Source organism: Ambystoma mexicanum, assembly GCF_040938575.1.
Source record: "Ambystoma mexicanum isolate Mex_15411 chromosome 12 unlocalized genomic scaffold, UKY_AmexF1_1 Mex_chr12_unloc.1, whole genome shotgun sequence".
In the NCBI taxonomy this organism is placed as follows: Eukaryota; Metazoa; Chordata; class Amphibia; order Caudata; family Ambystomatidae; genus Ambystoma; species Ambystoma mexicanum.
The window spans coordinates 16,118,968-16,141,148 of record NW_027182322.1 but is presented as its reverse complement, the minus strand read 5'-3'; the positions used below and the strand labels follow the sequence as shown (position 1 = coordinate 16,141,148).

The following is a 22,181-nucleotide window of genomic DNA, read 5'->3' as shown; positions in this document are numbered from 1 at the left end:
TAGAGCACTTGTTTTGCATGTATGAGGCCCCGGGTCCAATCCCTGGCATCTCCAATTGTTTCCCTTTTTTTGACTGTCATATGGTCTCTGTCCACTAGATGGCTCTTTGAGCACGGTAATCCTCTGGTGGAATACTTCCCCTGGAAGTCATCTCTTATGGAGAAGCATAATGCACACTGCTTCAGTGTGACCATGTGCTTTTCCAGTCTTGCTCCCGTTTTCCCTGGTCTTTTGCTAGTGCTTCAGTTGGCAGCATACTTTGACCGGAAGAATTCTCCCAGGAAAAGATGTCTGCAGGACAGACTCACCGCACACCAAGGGGATGTAGCTCAGTGGTAGAGCGCATGCTTCGCATGTATGAGGTCCGGGGTTCAATCCCCGGCATCTCCATTTGCATAAACTTCAGTGTGATTTTGTCCCGGTTATTTTGTATTTCACACTGCAACTCGGGCCATGATTATAGGATCATCGACATTCATATCTATTTGTCTGAGAAAACGCTGGTGCCCGTATCGCAAACCTGCCTGTAATATATCAGTGAGGTTTGCGTCCCTGCCAGTGTCAACATCCTGTATGCCTTCACAATCACTACAAATAGAAATGCACAGAGAGTACCATCACACCACAGTTTTAACTGTGCAGAATCGTGAAAGGATTGGCATTGCCTTGCGTTTCTTTTCAGTCGATTGTTTTGGTTCCGAATGTATAGCTCCACCATTGTACCTTTGTAGCATATGATGGCTAGCTTTAAAAATAATTTGTTTTCACTGGATGTGGCCACAGATGTACCTCTGTTGTCAACCTAAGTTGATCAGGTTCTGTAACTTGTTCGTTTTGAGCTGGAATATCCTACCAGCTCTGCTGCTGGGGCCTATCTCCGGCTTCTAAAAGCAAAAGCCTTGAACATATTGATATTTTTCATTAGTTGATCAGGGGGATTGCAGGGGGGGGCAGCTTTTCTGCATGTTTCTATGGACAACCAGAAACAGGTGGCTCTAAAATGAAGTCCGCCATTTGGAAACTCCAATTCGACAGTTACCATCAGTTCTGGGCGCTGTTAGTCCCAAGCAGCCAGCCAGCATCTGGTAGATTTCATAGGTCCTTGCTGGCAGCGGGGATGTAACTCAGTGGTAGAGCACCTGCTTTGGAAGTATGAGGCCACAGGTTCGATCCCCGGCATCTCCATATGATATGTTTCTTCAAGTGTGGGCTTTTTCCTGTACATGGGAATTAGGATGATGTGGTCTTTTGCCATACTAAATCCTGTTGCTGAACGTCTTCTCTTTGGAGCCGATGATTGTGGACATGCACGGTGCACCATGCTTCAGTGTGATGTCTGCTTTTTTCATTGGAAGCCTGTTAGCCTGATCTCTTACCGGGATGACACAAAGCAGACTCGTTCAGACAGAGGGGCATTGGCTGAGAATAGTGTCTCCACCGGTCCCCCTGCTAGGCAGTGGTATCATTCTGAGGTGCTGTGCACGCTCACCAACTATCACCCCCTCTGACCTTTCCCACCGCAGAACACCCTGAATGCATTCAGCGGGTTATGCTTCATTCTAGGGCTGCAATGGATCGCCTAGTGGCAAAACCAATGGAAGCACCATTGACCTTCCGCAGAATTCCACTGCTTGTCTGCCTAGAGAAGCGACATCTGCCGAGTGTGCTAGGGACACTCATGACGGCAGAGCTATAGAGTGGTGGGTCCACTTTGCTTTCCACTAGCCAGCAAATACAGAAGGACATCCGAAAGAGGTGTCAGTCTATCTAGCAACTTTTGTGGGCTTTCGGCTGGAGGAATTCCTGCGCGAAATGGTGCTATCTCATTTTTGGTGTTTGAAGACATACATATATATATATATATTTATTTATTTTTTCTCCATAACTACACTTCTCAAATCTGGGGCATCTATCCGAGATGGCCGTGTCACATTATGTGATGTCTCAGGCACCAACGTGATGAGATCGACCTGGCGCTTTAACTTTGTCATTGTAAGTAGTAAGATGTAATTTGGCAGCTGTCATGTTTTTTCATATGCACTACTGCAAACCCCTTTCCTTACTTAGCCCACTCCCTCCTGAAGCTTTTAGGTGTGATGAGGAAGTGTCCTCTCAGCGGGGATGTAGCTCAGTTGTAGAGCGCATGCTTTGCATGTATGAGGACCCGGGGCATTTCCACTTGTTTCTCTTTTTGACTGTCAAATGATCTCTATCCACTAGATGGCCCTTTGAGCACAGTAATCCTCTGGTGGAAATCTTCCCCTGGAAGTCATCTCTTATGGAGAAGCAAAATGCACACTGCTTCAGTGTGACCATGTGGTTTTCCATTCTTGCTCCAGTTTTCCCTGCTCTTTTGCTAGTGCTTCACTCGGCAGAATGTTTTGACCAGAAGAGTTCTCCCTGAAAATTATGTCTGCAGGACAGACACACTGCATACCGAGGGGATGTAGCTCAGTGGTAGAGCACTTGTTTTGCATGTATGAGGCCCCGGGTCCAATCCCTGGCATCTCCAATTGTTTCCCTTTTTTTGACTGTCATATGGTCTCTGTCCACTAGATGGCTCTTTGAGCACGGTAATCCTCTGGTGGAATACTTCCCCTGGAAGTCATCTCTTATGGAGAAGCATAATGCACACTGCTTCAGTGTGACCATGTGCTTTTCCAGTCTTGCTCCCGTTTTCCCTGGTCTTTTGCTAGTGCTTCAGTTGGCAGCATACTTTGACCGGAAGAATTCTCCCAGGAAAAGATGTCTGCAGGACAGACTCACCGCACACCAAGGGGATGTAGCTCAGTGGTAGAGCGCATGCTTCGCATGTATGAGGTCCCGGGTTCAATCCCCGGCATCTCCATTTGCATAAACTTCAGTGTGATTTTGTCCCGGTTATTTTGCATTTCACACTGCAACTCGGGCCATGATTATAGGATCATCGACATTCATATCTATTTGTCTGAGAAAACGCTGGTGCCCGTATCGCAAACCTGCCTGTAATATATCAGTGAGGTTTGCGTCCCTGCCAGTGTCAACATCCTGTATGCCTTCACAATCACTACAAATAGAAATGCACAGAGAGTACCATCACACCACAGTTTTAACCGTGCAGAATCGTGAAAGGATTGGCATTGCCTTGCGTTTCTTTTCAGTCGATTGTTTTGGTTCCGAATGTATAGCTCCACCATTGTACCTTTGTAGCATATGATGGCTAGCTTTAAAAATAATTTGTTTTCACTGGATGTGGCCACAGATGTACCTCTGTTGTCAACCTAAGTTGATCAGGTTCTGTAACTTGTTAGTTTTGAGCTGGAATATCCTACCAGCTCTGCTGCTGGGGCCTATCTCCGGCTTCTAAAAGCAAAAGCCTTGAACATATTGATATTTTTCATTAGTTGATCAGGGGGATTGCAGGGGGGGGCAGCTTTTCTGCATGTTTCTATGGACAACCAGAAACAGGTGGCTCTAAAATGAAGTCCGCCATTTGGAAACTCCAATTCGACAGTTACCATCAGTTCTGGGCGCTGTTAGTCCCAAGCAGCCAGCCAGCATCTGGTAGATTTCATAGGTCCTTGCTGGCAGCGGGGATGTAACTCAGTGGTAGAGCACCTGCTTTGGAAGTATGAGGCCACAGGTTCGATCCCCGGCATCTCCATATGATATGTTTCTTCAAGTGTGGGCTTTTTCCTGTACATGGGAATTAGGATGATGTGGTCTTTTGCCATACTAAATCCTGTTGCTGAACGTCTTCTCTTTGGAGCCGATGATTGTGGACATGCACGGTGCACCATGCTTCAGTGTGATGTCTGCTTTTTTCATTGGAAGCCTGTTAGCCTGATCTCTTACCGGGATGACACAAAGCAGACTCGTTCAGACAGAGGGGCATTGGCTGAGAATAGTGTCTCCACCGGTCCCCCTGCTAGGCAGTGGTATCATTCTGAGGTGCTGTGCACGCTCACCAACTATCACCCCCTCTGACCTTTCCCACCGCAGAACACCCTGAATGCATTCAGCGGGTTATGCTTCATTCTAGGGCTGCAATGGATCGCCTAGTGGCAAAACCAATGGAAGCACCATTGACCTTCCGCAGAATTCCACTGCTTGTCTGCCTAGAGAAGCGACATCTGCCGAGTGTGCTAGGGACACTCATGACGGCAGAGCTATAGAGTGGTGGGTCCACTTTGCTTTCCACTAGCCAGCAAATACAGAAGGACATCCGAAAGAGGTGTCAGTCTATCTAGCAACATTTGTGGGCTTTCGGCTGGAGGAATTCCTGCGCGAAATGGTGCTATCTCATTTTTGGTGTTTGAAGACATATATATATATATATATATATATATATATATTTATTTATTTTTTCTCCATAACTACACTTCTCAAATCTGGGGCATCTATCCGAGATGGCCGTGTCACATTATGTGATGTCTCAGGCACCAACGTGATGAGATCGACCTGGCGCTTTAACTTTGTCATTGTAAGTAGTAAGATGTAATTTGGCAGTTGTCATGTTTTTTCATATGCACTACTGCAAACCCCTTTCCTTACTTAGCCCACTCCCTCCTGAAGCTTTTAGGTGTGATGAGGAAGTGTCCTCTCAGCGGGGATGTAGCTCAGTTGTAGAGCGCATGCTTTGCATGTATGAGGACCCGGGGCATTTCCACTTGTTTCTCTTTTTGACTGTCAAATGATCTCTATCCACTAGATGGCCCTTTGAGCACAGTAATCCTCTGGTGGAAATCTTCCCCTGGAAGTCATCTCTTATGGAGAAGCAAAATGCACACTGCTTCAGTGTGACCATGTGGTTTTCCATTCTTGCTCCAGTTTTCCCTGCTCTTTTGCTAGTGCTTCACTCGGCAGAATGTTTTGACCAGAAGAGTTCTCCCTGAAAATTATGTCTGCAGGACAGACACACTGCATACCGAGGGGATGTAGCTCAGTGGTAGAGCACTTGTTTTGCATGTATGAGGCCCCGGGTCCAATCCCTGGCATCTCCAATTGTTTCCCTTTTTTTGACTGTCATATGGTCTCTGTCCACTAGATGGCTCTTTGAGCACGGTAATCCTCTGGTGGAATACTTCCCCTGGAAGTCATCTCTTATGGAGAAGCATAATGCACACTGCTTCAGTGTGACCATGTGCTTTTCCAGTCTTGCTCCCGTTTTCCCTGGTCTTTTGCTAGTGCTTCAGTTGGCAGCATACTTTGACCGGAAGAATTCTCCCAGGAAAAGATGTCTGCAGGACAGACTCACCGCACACCAAGGGGATGTAGCTCAGTGGTAGAGCGCATGCTTCGCATGTATGAGGTCCCGGGTTCAATCCCCGGCATCTCCATTTGCATAAACTTCAGTGTGATTTTGTCCCGGTTATTTTGCATTTCACACTGCAACTCGGGCCATGATTATAGGATCATCGACATTCATATCTATTTGTCTGAGAAAACGCTGGTGCCCGTATCGCAAACCTGCCTGTAATATATCAGTGAGGTTTGCGTCCCTGCCAGTGTCAACATCCTGTATGCCTTCACAATCACTACAAATAGAAATGCACAGAGAGTACCATCACACCACAGTTTTAACTGTGCAGAATCGTGAAAGGATTGGCATTGCCTTGCGTTTCTTTTCAGTCGATTGTTTTGGTTCCGAATGTATAGCTCCACCATTGTACCTTTGTAGCATATGATGGCTAGCTTTAAAAATAATTTGTTTTCACTGGATGTGGCCACAGATGTACCTCTGTTGTCAACCTAAGTTGATCAGGTTCTGTAACTTGTTAGTTTTGAGCTGGAATATCCTACCAGCTCTGCTGCTGGGGCCTATCTCCGGCTTCTAAAAGCAAAAGCCTTGAACATATTGATATTTTTCATTAGTTGATCAGGGGGATTGCAGGGGGGGGCAGCTTTTCTGCATGTTTCTATGGACAACCAGAAACAGGTGGCTCTAAAATGAAGTCCGCCATTTGGAAACTCCAATTCGACAGTTACCATCAGTTCTGGGCGCTGTTAGTCCCAAGCAGCCAGCCAGCATCTGGTAGATTTCATAGGTCCTTGCTGGCAGCGGGGATGTAACTCAGTGGTAGAGCACCTGCTTTGGAAGTATGAGGCCACAGGTTCGATCCCCGGCATCTCCATATGATATGTTTCTTCAAGTGTGGGCTTTTTCCTGTACATGGGAATTAGGATGATGTGGTCTTTTGCCATACTAAATCCTGTTGCTGAACGTCTTCTCTTTGGAGCCGATGATTGTGGACATGCACGGTGCACCATGCTTCAGTGTGATGTCTGCTTTTTTCATTGGAAGCCTGTTAGCCTGATCTCTTACCGGGATGACACAAAGCAGACTCGTTCAGACAGAGGGGCATTGGCTGAGAATAGTGTCTCCACCGGTCCCCCTGCTAGGCAGTGGTATCATTCTGAGGTGCTGTGCACGCTCACCAACTATCACCCCCTCTGACCTTTCCCACCGCAGAACACCCTGAATGCATTCAGCGGGTTATGCTTCATTCTAGGGCTGCAATGGATCGCCTAGTGGCAAAACCAATGGAAGCACCATTGACCTTCCGCAGAATTCCACTGCTTGTCTGCCTAGAGAAGCGACATCTGCCGAGTGTGCTAGGGACACTCATGACGGCAGAGCTATAGAGTGGTGGGTCCACTTTGCTTTCCACTAGCCAGCAAATACAGAAGGACATCCGAAAGAGGTGTCAGTCTATCTAGCAACTTTTGTGGGCTTTCGGCTGGACGAATTCCTGCGCGAAATGGTGCTATCTCATTTTTGGTGTTTGAAGACATACATATATATATATATATTTATTTATTTTTTCTCCATAACTACACTTCTCAAATCTGGGGCATCTATCCGAGATGGCCGTGTCACATTATGTGATGTCTCAGGCACCAACGTGATGAGATCGACCTGGCGCTTTAACTTTGTCATTGTAAGTAGTAAGATGTAATTTGGCAGCTGTCATGTTTTTTCATATGCACTACTGCAAACCCCTTTCCTTACTTAGCCCACTCCCTCCTGAAGCTTTTAGGTGTGATGAGGAAGTGTCCTCTCAGCGGGGATGTAGCTCAGTTGTAGAGCGCATGCTTTGCATGTATGAGGACCCGGGGCATTTCCACTTGTTTCTCTTTTTGACTGTCAAATGATCTCTATCCACTAGATGGCCCTTTGAGCACAGTAATCCTCTGGTGGAAATCTTCCCCTGGAAGTCATCTCTTATGGAGAAGCAAAATGCACACTGCTTCAGTGTGACCATGTGGTTTTCCATTCTTGCTCCAGTTTTCCCTGCTCTTTTGCTAGTGCTTCACTCGGCAGAATGTTTTGACCAGAAGAGTTCTCCCTGAAAATTATGTCTGCAGGACAGACACACTGCATACCGAGGGGATGTAGCTCAGTGGTAGAGCACTTGTTTTGCATGTATGAGGCCCCGGGTCCAATCCCTGGCATCTCCAATTGTTTCCCTTTTTTTGACTGTCATATGGTCTCTGTCCACTAGATGGCTCTTTGAGCACGGTAATCCTCTGGTGGAATACTTCCCCTGGAAGTCATCTCTTATGGAGAAGCATAATGCACACTGCTTCAGTGTGACCATGTGCTTTTCCAGTCTTGCTCCCGTTTTCCCTGGTCTTTTGCTAGTGCTTCAGTTGGCAGCATACTTTGACCGGAAGAATTCTCCCAGGAAAAGATGTCTGCAGGACAGACTCACCGCACACCAAGGGGATGTAGCTCAGTGGTAGAGCGCATGCTTCGCATGTATGAGGTCCCGGGTTCAATCCCCGGCATCTCCATTTGCATAAACTTCAGTGTGATTTTGTCCCGGTTATTTTGCATTTCACACTGCAACTCGGGCCATGATTATAGGATCATCGACATTCATATCTATTTGTCTGAGAAAACGCTGGTGCCCGTATCGCAAACCTGCCTGTAATATATCAGTGAGGTTTGCGTCCCTGCCAGTGTCAACATCCTGTATGCCTTCACAATCACTACAAATAGAAATGCACAGAGAGTACCATCACACCACAGTTTTAACCGTGCAGAATCGTGAAAGGATTGGCATTGCCTTGCGTTTCTTTTCAGTCGATTGTTTTGGTTCCGAATGTATAGCTCCACCATTGTACCTTTGTAGCATATGATGGCTAGCTTTAAAAATAATTTGTTTTCACTGGATGTGGCCACAGATGTACCTCTGTTGTCAACCTAAGTTGATCAGGTTCTGTAACTTGTTAGTTTTGAGCTGGAATATCCTACCAGCTCTGCTGCTGGGGCCTATCTCCGGCTTCTAAAAGCAAAAGCCTTGAACATATTGATATTTTTCATTAGTTGATCAGGGGGATTGCAGGGGGGGGCAGCTTTTCTGCATGTTTCTATGGACAACCAGAAACAGGTGGCTCTAAAATGAAGTCCGCCATTTGGAAACTCCAATTCGACAGTTACCATCAGTTCTGGGCGCTGTTAGTCCCAAGCAGCCAGCCAGCATCTGGTAGATTTCATAGGTCCTTGCTGGCAGCGGGGATGTAACTCAGTGGTAGAGCACCTGCTTTGGAAGTATGAGGCCACAGGTTCGATCCCCGGCATCTCCATATGATATGTTTCTTCAAGTGTGGGCTTTTTCCTGTACATGGGAATTAGGATGATGTGGTCTTTTGCCATACTAAATCCTGTTGCTGAACGTCTTCTCTTTGGAGCCGATGATTGTGGACATGCACGGTGCACCATGCTTCAGTGTGATGTCTGCTTTTTTCATTGGAAGCCTGTTAGCCTGATCTCTTACCGGGATGACACAAAGCAGACTCGTTCAGACAGAGGGGCATTGGCTGAGAATAGTGTCTCCACCGGTCCCCCTGCTAGGCAGTGGTATCATTCTGAGGTGCTGTGCACGCTCACCAACTATCACCCCCTCTGACCTTTCCCACCGCAGAACACCCTGAATGCATTCAGCGGGTTATGCTTCATTCTAGGGCTGCAATGGATCGCCTAGTGGCAAAACCAATGGAAGCACCATTGACCTTCCGCAGAATTCCACTGCTTGTCTGCCTAGAGAAGCGACATCTGCCGAGTGTGCTAGGGACACTCATGACGGCAGAGCTATAGAGTGGTGGGTCCACTTTGCTTTCCACTAGCCAGCAAATACAGAAGGACATCCGAAAGAGGTGTCAGTCTATCTAGCAACATTTGTGGGCTTTCGGCTGGAGGAATTCCTGCGCGAAATGGTGCTATCTCATTTTTGGTGTTTGAAGACATATATATATATATATATATATATATATATATATATATTTATTTATTTTTTCTCCATAACTACACTTCTCAAATCTGGGGCATCTATCCGAGATGGCCGTGTCACATTATGTGATGTCTCAGGCACCAACGTGATGAGATCGACCTGGCGCTTTAACTTTGTCATTGTAAGTAGTAAGATGTAATTTGGCAGTTGTCATGTTTTTTCATATGCACTACTGCAAACCCCTTTCCTTACTTAGCCCACTCCCTCCTGAAGCTTTTAGGTGTGATGAGGAAGTGTCCTCTCAGCGGGGATGTAGCTCAGTTGTAGAGCGCATGCTTTGCATGTATGAGGACCCGGGGCATTTCCACTTGTTTCTCTTTTTGACTGTCAAATGATCTCTATCCACTAGATGGCCCTTTGAGCACAGTAATCCTCTGGTGGAAATCTTCCCCTGGAAGTCATCTCTTATGGAGAAGCAAAATGCACACTGCTTCAGTGTGACCATGTGGTTTTCCATTCTTGCTCCAGTTTTCCCTGCTCTTTTGCTAGTGCTTCACTCGGCAGAATGTTTTGACCAGAAGAGTTCTCCCTGAAAATTATGTCTGCAGGACAGACACACTGCATACCGAGGGGATGTAGCTCAGTGGTAGAGCACTTGTTTTGCATGTATGAGGCCCCGGGTCCAATCCCTGGCATCTCCAATTGTTTCCCTTTTTTTGACTGTCATATGGTCTCTGTCCACTAGATGGCTCTTTGAGCACGGTAATCCTCTGGTGGAATACTTCCCCTGGAAGTCATCTCTTATGGAGAAGCATAATGCACACTGCTTCAGTGTGACCATGTGCTTTTCCAGTCTTGCTCCCGTTTTCCCTGGTCTTTTGCTAGTGCTTCAGTTGGCAGCATACTTTGACCGGAAGAATTCTCCCAGGAAAAGATGTCTGCAGGACAGACTCACCGCACACCAAGGGGATGTAGCTCAGTGGTAGAGCGCATGCTTTGCATGTATGAGGTCCCGGGTTCAATCCCCGGCATCTCCATTTGCATAAACTTCAGTGTGATTTTGTCCCGGTTATTTTGTATTTCACACTGCAACTCGGGCCATGATTATAGGATCATCGACATTCATATCTATTTGTCTGAGAAAACGCTGGTGCCCGTATCGCAAACCTGCCTGTAATATATCAGTGAGGTTTGCGTCCCTGCCAGTGTCAACATCCTGTATGCCTTCACAATCACTACAAATAGAAATGCACAGAGAGTACCATCACACCACAGTTTTAACTGTGCAGAATCGTGAAAGGATTGGCATTGCCTTGCGTTTCTTTTCAGTCGATTGTTTTGGTTCCGAATGTATAGCTCCACCATTGTACCTTTGTAGCATATGATGGCTAGCTTTAAAAATAATTTGTTTTCACTGGATGTGGCCACAGATGTACCTCTGTTGTCAACCTAAGTTGATCAGGTTCTGTAACTTGTTAGTTTTGAGCTGGAATATCCTACCAGCTCTGCTGCTGGGGCCTATCTCCGGCTTCTAAAAGCAAAAGCCTTGAACATATTGATATTTTTCATTAGTTGATCAGGGGGATTGCAGGGGGGGGCAGCTTTTCTGCATGTTTCTATGGACAACCAGAAACAGGTGGCTCTAAAATGAAGTCCGCCATTTGGAAACTCCAATTCGACAGTTACCATCAGTTCTGGGCGCTGTTAGTCCCAAGCAGCCAGCCAGCATCTGGTAGATTTCATAGGTCCTTGCTGGCAGCGGGGATGTAACTCAGTGGTAGAGCACCTGCTTTGGAAGTATGAGGCCACAGGTTCGATCCCCGGCGTCTCCATATGACATGTTTCTTCAAGTGTGGGCTTTTTCCTGTACATGGGAATTAGGATGATGTGGTCTTTTGCCATACTAAATCCTGTTGCTGAACGTCTTCTCTTTGGAGCCGATGATTGTGGACATGCACGGTGCACCATGCTTCAGTGTGATGTCTGCTTTTTTCATTGGAAGCCTGTTAGCCTGATCTTTACCGGGATGACACAAAGCAGACTCGTTCAGACAGAGGGGCATTGGCTGAGAATAGTGTCTCCACCGGTCCCCCTGCTAGGCAGTGGTATCATTCTGAGGTGCTGTGCACGCTCACCAACTATCACCCCCTCTGACCTTTCCCACCGCAGAACACCCTGAATGCATTCAGCGGGTTATGCTTCATTCTAGGGCTGCAATGGATCGCCTAGTGGCAAAACCAATGGAAGCACCATTGACCTTCCGCAGAATTCCACTGCTTGTCTGCCTAGAGAAGCGACATCTGCCGAGTGTGCTAGGGACACTCATGACGGCAGAGCTATAGAGTGGTGGGTCCACTTTGCTTTCCACTAGCCAGCAAATACAGAAGGACATCCGAAAGAGGTGTCAGTCTATCTAGCAACATTTGTGGGCTTTCGGCTGGAGGAATTCCTGCGCGAAATGGTGCTATCTCATTTTTGGTGTTTGAAGACATATATATATATATATATATATATATTTATTTATTTTTTCTCCATAACTACACTTCTCAAATCTGGGGCATCTATCCGAGATGGCCGTGTCACATTATGTGATGTCTCAGGCACCAACGTGATGAGATCGACCTGGCGCTTTAACTTTGTCATTGTAAGTAGTAAGATGTAATTTGGCAGTTGTCATGTTTTTTCATATGCACTACTGCAAACCCCTTTCCTTACTTAGCCCACTCCCTCCTGAAGCTTTTAGGTGTGATGAGGAAGTGTCCTCTCAGCGGGGATGTAGCTCAGTTGTAGAGCGCATGCTTTGCATGTATGAGGACCCGGGGCATTTCCACTTGTTTCTCTTTTTGACTGTCAAATGATCTCTATCCACTAGATGGCCCTTTGAGCACAGTAATCCTCTGGTGGAAATCTTCCCCTGGAAGTCATCTCTTATGGAGAAGCAAAATGCACACTGCTTCAGTGTGACCATGTGGTTTTCCATTCTTGCTCCAGTTTTCCCTGCTCTTTTGCTAGTGCTTCACTCGGCAGAATGTTTTGACCAGAAGAGTTCTCCCTGAAAATTATGTCTGCAGGACAGACACACTGCATACCGAGGGGATGTAGCTCAGTGGTAGAGCACTTGTTTTGCATGTATGAGGCCCCGGGTCCAATCCCTGGCATCTCCAATTGTTTCCCTTTTTTTGACTGTCATATGGTCTCTGTCCACTAGATGGCTCTTTGAGCACGGTAATCCTCTGGTGGAATACTTCCCCTGGAAGTCATCTCTTATGGAGAAGCATAATGCACACTGCTTCAGTGTGACCATGTGCTTTTCCAGTCTTGCTCCCGTTTTCCCTGGTCTTTTGCTAGTGCTTCAGTTGGCAGCATACTTTGACCGGAAGAATTCTCCCAGGAAAAGATGTCTGCAGGACAGACTCACCGCACACCAAGGGGATGTAGCTCAGTGGTAGAGTGCATGCTTTGCATGTATGAGGTCCCGGGTTCAATCCCCGGCATCTCCATTTGCATAAACTTCAGTGTGATTTTGTCCCGGTTATTTTGTATTTCACACTGCAACTCGGGCCATGATTATAGGATCATCGACATTCATATCTATTTGTCTGAGAAAACGCTGGTGCCCGTATCGCAAACCTGCCTGTAATATATCAGTGAGGTTTGCGTCCCTGCCAGTGTCAACATCCTGTATGCCTTCACAATCACTACAAATAGAAATGCACAGAGAGTACCATCACACCACAGTTTTAACTGTGCAGAATCGTGAAAGGATTGACATTGCCTTGCGTTTCTTTTCAGTCGATTGTTTTGGTTCCGAATGTATAGCTCCACCATTGTACCTTTGTAGCATATGATGGCTAGCTTTAAAAATAATTTGTTTTCACTGGATGTGGCCACAGATGTACCTCTGTTGTCAACCTAAGTTGATCAGGTTCTGTAACTTGTTAGTTTTGAGCTGGAATATCCTACCAGCTCTGCTGCTGGGGCCTATCTCCGGCTTCTAAAAGCAAAAGCCTTGAACATATTGATATTTTTCATTAGTTGATCAGGGGGATTGCAGGGGGGGGGCAGCTTTTCTGCATGTTTCTATGGACAACCAGAAACAGGTGGCTCTAAAATGAAGTCCGCCATTTGGAAACTCAAATTCGACAGTTACCATCAGTTCTGGGCGCTGTTAGTCCCAAGCAGCCAGCCAGCATCTGGTAGATTTCATAGGTCCTTGCTGGCAGCGGGGATGTAACTCAGTGGTAGAGCACCTGCTTTGGAAGTATGAGGCCACAGGTTCGATCCCCGGCATCTCCATATGATATGTTTCTTCAAGTGTGGGCTTTTTCCTGTACATGGGAATTAGGATGATGTGGTCTTTTGCCATACTAAATCCTGTTGCTGAACGTCTTCTCTTTGGAGCCGATGATTGTGGACATGCACGGTGCACCATGCTTCAGTGTGATGTCTGCTTTTTTCATTGGAAGCCTGTTAGCCTGATCTCTTACCGGGATGACACAAAGCAGACTCGTTCAGACAGAGGGGCATTGGCTGAGAATAGTGTCTCCACCGGTCCCCCTGCTAGGCAGTGGTATCATTCTGAGGTGCTGTGCACGCTCACCAACTATCACCCCCTCTGACCTTTCCCACCGCAGAACACCCTGAATGCATTCAGCGGGTTATGCTTCATTCTAGGGCTGCAATGGATCGCCTAGTGGCAAAACCAATGGAAGCACCATTGACCTTCCGCAGAATTCCACTGCTTGTCTGCCTAGAGAAGCGACATCTGCCGAGTGTGCTAGGGACACTCATGACGGCAGAGCTATAGAGTGGTGGGTCCACTTTGCTTTCCACTAGCCAGCAAATACAGAAGGACATCCGAAAGAGGTGTCAGTCTATCTAGCAAATTTTGTGGGCTTTCGGCTGGAGGAATTCCTGCGCGAAATGGTGCTATCTCATTTTTGGTGTTTGAAGACATACATATATATATATATATATATATATATTTATTTATTTTTTCTCCATAACTACACTTCTCAAATCTGGGGCATCTATCCGAGATGGCCGTGTCACATTATGTGATGTCTCAGGCACCAACGTGATGAGATCGACCTGGCGCTTTAACTTTGTCATTGTAAGTAGTAAGATGTAATTTGGCAGTTGTCATGTTTTTTCATATGCACTACTGCAAACCCCTTTCCTTACTTAGCCCACTCCCTCCTGAAGCTTTTAGGTGTGATGAGGAAGTGTCCTCTCAGCGGGGATGTAGCTCAGTTGTAGAGCGCATGCTTTGCATGTATGAGGACCCGGGGCATTTCCACTTGTTTCTCTTTTTGACTGTCAAATGATCTCTATCCACTAGATGGCCCTTTGAGCACAGTAATCCTCTGGTGGAAATCTTCCCCTGGAAGTCATCTCTTATGGAGAAGCAAAATGCACACTGCTTCAGTGTGACCATGTGGTTTTCCATTCTTGCTCCAGTTTTCCCTGCTCTTTTGCTAGTGCTTCACTCGGCAGAATGTTTTGACCAGAAGAGTTCTCCCTGAAAATTATGTCTGCAGGACAGACACACTGCATACCGAGGGGATGTAGCTCAGTGGTAGAGCACTTGTTTTGCATGTATGAGGCCCCGGGTCCAATCCCTGGCATCTCCAATTGTTTCCCTTTTTTTGACTGTCATATGGTCTCTGTCCACTAGATGGCTCTTTGAGCACGGTAATCCTCTGGTGGAATACTTCCCCTGGAAGTCATCTCTTATGGAGAAGCATAATGCACACTGCTTCAGTGTGACCATGTGCTTTTCCAGTCTTGCTCCCGTTTTCCCTGGTCTTTTGCTAGTGCTTCAGTTGGCAGCATACTTTGACCGGAAGAATTCTCCCAGGAAAAGATGTCTGCAGGACAGACTCACCGCACACCAAGGGGATGTAGCTCAGTGGTAGAGCGCATGCTTCGCATGTATGAGGTCCCGGGTTCAATCCCCGGCATCTCCATTTGCATAAACTTCAGTGTGATTTTGTCCCGGTTATTTTGTATTTCACACTGCAACTCGGGCCATGATTATAGGATCATCGACATTCATATCTATTTGTCTGAGAAAACGCTGGTGCCCGTATCGCAAACCTGCCTGTAATATATCAGTGAGGTTTGCGTCCCTGCCAGTGTCAACATCCTGTATGCCTTCACAATCACTACAAATAGAAATGCACAGAGAGTACCATCACACCACAGTTTTAACCGTGCAGAATCGTGAAAGGATTGGCATTGCCTTGCGTTTCTTTTCAGTCGATTGTTTTGGTTCCGAATGTATAGCTCCACCATTGTACCTTTGTAGCATATGATGGCTAGCTTTAAAAATAATTTGTTTTCACTGGATGTGGCCACAGATGTACCTCTGTTGTCAACCTAAGTTGATCAGGTTCTGTAACTTGTTAGTTTTGAGCTGGAATATCCTACCAGCTCTGCTGCTGGGGCCTATCTCCGGCTTCTAAAAGCAAAAGCCTTGAACATATTGATATTTTTCATTAGTTGATCAGGGGGATTGCAGGGGGGGGGCAGCTTTTCTGCATGTTTCTATGGACAACCAGAAACAGGTGGCTCTAAAATGAAGTCCGCCATTTGGAAACTCAAATTCGACAGTTACCATCAGTTCTGGGCGCTGTTAGTCCCAAGCAGCCAGCCAGCATCTGGTAGATTTCATAGGTCCTTGCTGGCAGCGGGGATGTAACTCAGTGGTAGAGCACCTGCTTTGGAAGTATGAGGCCACAGGTTCGATCCCCGGCATCTCCATATGATATGTTTCTTCAAGTGTGGGCTTTTTCCTGTACATGGGAATTAGGATGATGTGGTCTTTTGCCATACTAAATCCTGTTGCTGAACGTCTTCTCTTTGGAGCCGATGATTGTGGACATGCACGGTGCACCATGCTTCAGTGTGATGTCTGCTTTTTTCATTGGAAGCCTGTTAGCCTGATCTCTTACCGGGATGACACAAAGCAGACTCGTTCATACAGAGGGGCATTGGCTGAGAATAGTGTCTCCACCGGTCCCCCTGCTAGGCAGTGGTATCATTCTGAGGTGCTGTGCACGCTCACCAACTATCACCCCCTCTGACCTTTCCCACCGCAGAACACCCTGAATGCATTCAGCGGGTTATGCTTCATTCTAGGGCTGCAATGGATCGCCTAGTGGCAAAACCAATGGAAGCACCATTGACCTTCCGCAGAATTCCACTGCTTGTCTGCCTAGAGAAGCGACATCTGCCGAGTGTGCTAGGGACACTCATGACGGCAGAGCTATAGAGTGGTGGGTCCACTTTGCTTTCCACTAGCCAGCAAATACAGAAGGACATCCGAAAGAGGTGTCAGTCTATCTAGCAACATTTGTGGGCTTTCGGCTGGAGGAATTCCTGCGCGAAATGGTGCTATCTCATTTTTGGTGTTTGAAGACATACATATATATATATATATATATATATTTATTTATTTTTTCTCCATAACTACACTTCTCAAATCTGGGGCATCTATCCGAGATGGCCGTGTCACATTATGTGATGTCTCAGGCACCAACGTGATGAGATCGACCTGGCGCTTTAACTTTGTCATTGTAAGTAGTAAGATGTAATTTGGCAGTTGTCATGTTTTTTCATATGCACTACTGCAAACCCCTTTCCTTACTTAGCCCACTCCCTCCTGAAGCTTTTAGGTGTGATGAGGAAGTGTCCTCTCAGCGGGGATGTAGCTCAGTTGTAGAGCGCATGCTTTGCATGTATGAGGACCCGGGGCATTTCCACTTGTTTCTCTTTTTGACTGTCAAATGATCTCTATCCACTAGATGGCCCTTTGAGCACAGTAATCCTCTGGTGGAAATCTTCCCCTGGAAGTCATCTCTTATGGAGAAGCAAAATGCACACTGCTTCAGTGTGACCATGTGGTTTTCCATTCTTGCTCCAGTTTTCCCTGCTCTTTTGCTAGTGCTTCACTCGGCAGAATGTTTTGACCAGAAGAGTTCTCCCTGAAAATTATGTCTGCAGGACAGACACACTGCATACCGAGGGGATGTAGCTCAGTGGTAGAGCACTTGTTTTGCATGTATGAGGCCCCGGGTCCAATCCCTGGCATCTCCAATTGTTTCCCTTTTTTTGACTGTCATATGGTCTCTGTCCACTAGATGGCTCTTTGAGCACGGTAATCCTCTGGTGGAATACTTCCCCTGGAAGTCATCTCTTATGGAGAAGCATAATGCACACTGCTTCAGTGTGACCATGTGCTTTTCCAGTCTTGCTCCCGTTTTCCCTGGTCTTTTGCTAGTGCTTCAGTTGGCAGCATACTTTGACCGGAAGAATTCTCCCAGGAAAAGATGTCTGCAGGACAGACTCACCGCACACCAAGGGGATGTAGCTCAGTGGTAGAGCGCATGCTTTGCATGTATGAGGTCCCGGGTTCAATCCCCGGCATCTCCATTTGCATAAACTTCAGTGTGATTTTGTCCCGGTTATTTTGTATTTCACACTGCAACTCGGGCCATGATTATAGGATCATCGACATTCATATCTATTTGTCTGAGAAAACGCTGGTGCCCGTATCGCAAACCTGCCTGTAATATATCAGTGAGGTTTGCGTCCCTGCCAGTGTCAACATCCTGTATGCCTTCACAATCACTACAAATAGAAATGCACAGAGAGTACCATCACACCACAGTTTTAACTGTGCAGAATCGTGAAAGGATTGGCATTGCCTTGCGTTTCTTTTCAGTCGATTGTTTTGGTTCCGAATGTATAGCTCCACCATTGTACCTTTGTAGCATATGATGGCTAGCTTTAAAAATAATTTGTTTTCACTGGATGTGGCCACAGATGTACCTCTGTTGTCAACCTAAGTTGATCAGGTTCTGTAACTTGTTAGTTTTGAGCTGGAATATCCTACCAGCTCTGCTGCTGGGGCCTATCTCCGGCTTCTAAAAGCAAAAGCCTTGAACATATTGATATTTTTCATTAGTTGATCAGGGGGATTGCAGGGGGGGGCAGCTTTTCTGCATGTTTCTATGGACAACCAGAAACAGGTGGCTCTAAAATGAAGTCCGCCATTTGGAAACTCCAATTCGACAGTTACCATCAGTTCTGGGCGCTGTTAGTCCCAAGCAGCCAGCCAGCATCTGGTAGATTTCATAGGTCCTTGCTGGCAGCGGGGATGTAACTCAGTGGTAGAGCACCTGCTTTGGAAGTATGAGGCCACAGGTTCGATCCCCGGCGTCTCCATATGACATGTTTCTTCAAGTGTGGGCTTTTTCCTGTACATGGGAATTAGGATGATGTGGTCTTTTGCCATACTAAATCCTGTTGCTGAACGTCTTCTCTTTGGAGCCGATGATTGTGGACATGCACGGTGCACCATGCTTCAGTGTGATGTCTGCTTTTTTCATTGGAAGCCTGTTAGCCTGATCTCTTACCGGGATGACACAAAGCAGACTCGTTCAGACAGAGGGGCATTGGCTGAGAATAGTGTCTCCACCGGTCCCCCTGCTAGGCAGTGGTATCATTCTGAGGTGCTGTGCACGCTCACCAACTATCACCCCCTCTGACCTTTCCCACCGCAGAACACCCTGAATGCATTCAGCGGGTTATGCTTCATTCTAGGGCTGCAATGGATCGCCTAGTGGCAAAACCAATGGAAGCACCATTGACCTTCCGCAGAATTCCACTGCTTGTCTGCCTAGAGAAGCGACATCTGCCGAGTGTGCTAGGGACACTCATGACGGCAGAGCTATAGAGTGGTGGGTCCACTTTGCTTTCCACTAGCCAGCAAATACAGAAGGACATCCGAAAGAGGTGTCAGTCTATCTAGCAACATTTGTGGGCTTTCGGCTGGAGGAATTCCTGCGCGAAATGGTGCTATCTCATTTTTGGTGTTTGAAGACATATATATATATATATATATATATATATATATATATTTATTTATTTTTTCTCCATAACTACACTTCTCAAATCTGGGGCATCTATCCGAGATGGCCGTGTCACATTATGTGATGTCTCAGGCACCAACGTGATGAGATCGACCTGGCGCTTTAACTTTGTCATTGTAAGTAGTAAGATGTAATTTGGCAGTTGTCATGTTTTTTCATATGCACTACTGCAAACCCCTTTCCTTACTTAGCCCACTCCCTCCTGAAGCTTTTAGGTGTGATGAGGAAGTGTCCTCTCAGCGGGGATGTAGCTCAGTTGTAGAGCGCATGCTTTGCATGTATGAGGACCCGGGGCATTTCCACTTGTTTCTCTTTTTGACTGTCAAATGATCTCTATCCACTAGATGGCCCTTTGAGCACAGTAATCCTCTGGTGGAAATCTTCCCCTGGAAGTCATCTCTTATGGAGAAGCAAAATGCACACTGCTTCAGTGTGACCATGTGGTTTTCCATTCTTGCTCCAGTTTTCCCTGCTCTTTTGCTAGTGCTTCACTCGGCAGAATGTTTTGACCAGAAGAGTTCTCCCTGAAAATTATGTCTGCAGGACAGACACACTGCATACCGAGGGGATGTAGCTCAGTGGTAGAGCACTTGTTTTGCATGTATGAGGCCCCGGGTCCAATCCCTGGCATCTCCAATTGTTTCCCTTTTTTTGACTGTCATATGGTCTCTGTCCACTAGATGGCTCTTTGAGCACGGTAATCCTCTGGTGGAATACTTCCCCTGGAAGTCATCTCTTATGGAGAAGCATAATGCACACTGCTTCAGTGTGACCATGTGCTTTTCCAGTCTTGCTCCCGTTTTCCCTGGTCTTTTGCTAGTGCTTCAGTTGGCAGCATACTTTGACCGGAAGAATTCTCCCAGGAAAAGATGTCTGCAGGACAGACTCACCGCACACCAAGGGGATGTAGCTCAGTGGTAGAGTGCATGCTTTGCATGTATGAGGTCCCGGGTTCAATCCCCGGCATCTCCATTTGCATAAACTTCAGTGTGATTTTGTCCCGGTTATTTTGTATTTCACACTGCAACTCGGGCCATGATTATAGGATCATCGACATTCATATCTATTTGTCTGAGAAAACGCTGGTGCCCGTATCGCAAACCTGCCTGTAATATATCAGTGAGGTTTGCGTCCCTGCCAGTGTCAACATCCTGTATGCCTTCACAATCACTACAAATAGAAATGCACAGAGAGTACCATCACACCACAGTTTTAACCGTGCAGAATCGTGAAAGGATTGGCATTGCCTTGCGTTTCTTTTCAGTCGATTGTTTTGGTTCCGAATGTATAGCTCCACCATTGTACCTTTGTAGCATATGATGGCTAGCTTTAAAAATAATTTGTTTTCACTGGATGTGGCCACAGATGTACCTCTGTTGTCAACCTAAGTTGATCAGGTTCTGTAACTTGTTAGTTTTGAGCTGGAATATCCTACCAGCTCTGCTGCTGGGGCCTATCTCCGGCTTCTAAAAGCAAAAGCCTTGAACATATTGATATTTTTCATTAGTTGATCAGGGGGATTGCAGGGGGGGGGCAGCTTTTCTGCATGTTTCTATGGACAACCAGAAACAGGTGGCTCTAAAATGAAGTCCGCCATTTGGAAACTCAAATTCGACAGTTACCATCAGTTCTGGGCGCTGTTAGTCCCAAGCAGCCAGCCAGCATCTGGTAGATTTCATAGGTCCTTGCTGGCAGCGGGGATGTAACTCAGTGGTAGAGCACCTGCTTTGGAAGTATGAGGCCACAGGTTCGATCCCCGGCATCTCCATATGATATGTTTCTTCAAGTGTGGGCTTTTTCCTGTACATGGGAATTAGGATGATGTGGTCTTTTGCCATACTAAATCCTGTTGCTGAACGTCTTCTCTTTGGAGCCGATGATTGTGGACATGCACGGTGCACCATGCTTCAGTGTGATGTCTGCTTTTTTCATTGGAAGCCTGTTAGCCTGATCTCTTACCGGGATGACACAAAGCAGACTCGTTCAGACAGAGGGGCATTGGCTGAGAATAGTGTCTCCACCGGTCCCCCTGCTAGGCAGTGGTATCATTCTGAGGTGCTGTGCACGCTCACCAACTATCACCCCCTCTGACCTTTCCCACCGCAGAACACCCTGAATGCATTCAGCGGGTTATGCTTCATTCTAGGGCTGCAATGGATCGCCTAGTGGCAAAACCAATGGAAGCACCATTGACCTTCCGCAGAATTCCACTGCTTGTCTGCCTAGAGAAGCGACATCTGCCGAGTGTGCTAGGGACACTCATGACGGCAGAGCTATAGAGTGGTGGGTCCACTTTGCTTTCCACTAGCCAGCAAATACAGAAGGACATCCGAAAGAGGTGTCAGTCTATCTAGCAAAATTTGTGGGCTTTCGGCTGGAGGAATTCCTGCGCGAAATGGTGCTATCTCATTTTTGGTGTTTGAAGACATACATATATATATATATATATATATTTATTTATTTTTTCTCCATAACTACACTTCTCAAATCTGGGGCATCTATCCGAGATGGCCGTGTCACATTATGTGATGTCTCAGGCACCAACGTGATGAGATCGACCTGGCGCTTTAACTTTGTCATTGTAAGTAGTAAGATGTAATTTGGCAGTTGTCATGTTTTTTCATATGCACTACTGCAAACCCCTTTCCTTACTTAGCCCACTCCCTCCTGAAGCTTTTAGGTGTGATGAGGAAGTGTCCTCTCAGCGGGGATGTAGCTCAGTTGTAGAGCGCATGCTTTGCATGTATGAGGACCCGGGGCATTTCCACTTGTTTCTCTTTTTGACTGTCAAATGATCTCTATCCACTAGATGGCCCTTTGAGCACAGTAATCCTCTGGTGGAAATCTTCCCCTGGAAGTCATCTCTTATGGAGAAGCAAAATGCACACTGCTTCAGTGTGACCATGTGGTTTTCCATTCTTGCTCCAGTTTTCCCTGCTCTTTTGCTAGTGCTTCACTCGGCAGAATGTTTTGACCAGAAGAGTTCTCCCTGAAAATTATGTCTGCAGGACAGACACACTGCATACCG

At 46.5% G+C, this 22,181-nt stretch overlaps 9 non-coding genes across 9 annotated transcripts; all 9 read left to right on the top strand.

Annotated features, from left to right (window-relative positions):
* The first annotated feature begins 318 nt into the window (after positions 1–318).
* Positions 319–390, top strand: TRNAA-CGC (transfer RNA alanine (anticodon CGC)). Its single transcript has one exon. It is a non-coding gene; the product is annotated as a tRNA-Ala (tRNA).
* A 2,386-nt stretch (positions 391–2,776) lies between these two features.
* On the top strand, positions 2,777–2,848 carry TRNAA-CGC (transfer RNA alanine (anticodon CGC)). Its single transcript has one exon. It is a non-coding gene; the product is annotated as a tRNA-Ala (tRNA).
* A 2,398-nt stretch (positions 2,849–5,246) lies between these two features.
* Positions 5,247–5,318, top strand: TRNAA-CGC (transfer RNA alanine (anticodon CGC)). The gene has a single exon. It is a non-coding gene; the product is annotated as a tRNA-Ala (tRNA).
* Positions 5,319–7,704: 2,386 nt separating this feature from the next.
* On the top strand, positions 7,705–7,776 carry TRNAA-CGC (transfer RNA alanine (anticodon CGC)). The gene has a single exon. It is a non-coding gene; the product is annotated as a tRNA-Ala (tRNA).
* Positions 7,777–10,180: 2,404 nt separating this feature from the next.
* Positions 10,181–10,252, top strand: TRNAA-UGC (transfer RNA alanine (anticodon UGC)). The gene has a single exon. It is a non-coding gene; the product is annotated as a tRNA-Ala (tRNA).
* A 2,391-nt stretch (positions 10,253–12,643) lies between these two features.
* On the top strand, positions 12,644–12,715 carry TRNAA-UGC (transfer RNA alanine (anticodon UGC)). The gene has a single exon. It is a non-coding gene; the product is annotated as a tRNA-Ala (tRNA).
* A 2,397-nt stretch (positions 12,716–15,112) lies between these two features.
* TRNAA-CGC (transfer RNA alanine (anticodon CGC)) lies at positions 15,113–15,184 on the top strand. Its single transcript has one exon. It is a non-coding gene; the product is annotated as a tRNA-Ala (tRNA).
* A 2,395-nt stretch (positions 15,185–17,579) lies between these two features.
* TRNAA-UGC (transfer RNA alanine (anticodon UGC)) lies at positions 17,580–17,651 on the top strand. The gene has a single exon. It is a non-coding gene; the product is annotated as a tRNA-Ala (tRNA).
* A 2,402-nt stretch (positions 17,652–20,053) lies between these two features.
* TRNAA-UGC (transfer RNA alanine (anticodon UGC)) lies at positions 20,054–20,125 on the top strand. The gene has a single exon. It is a non-coding gene; the product is annotated as a tRNA-Ala (tRNA).
* Positions 20,126–22,181: the final 2,056 nt, after the last annotated feature.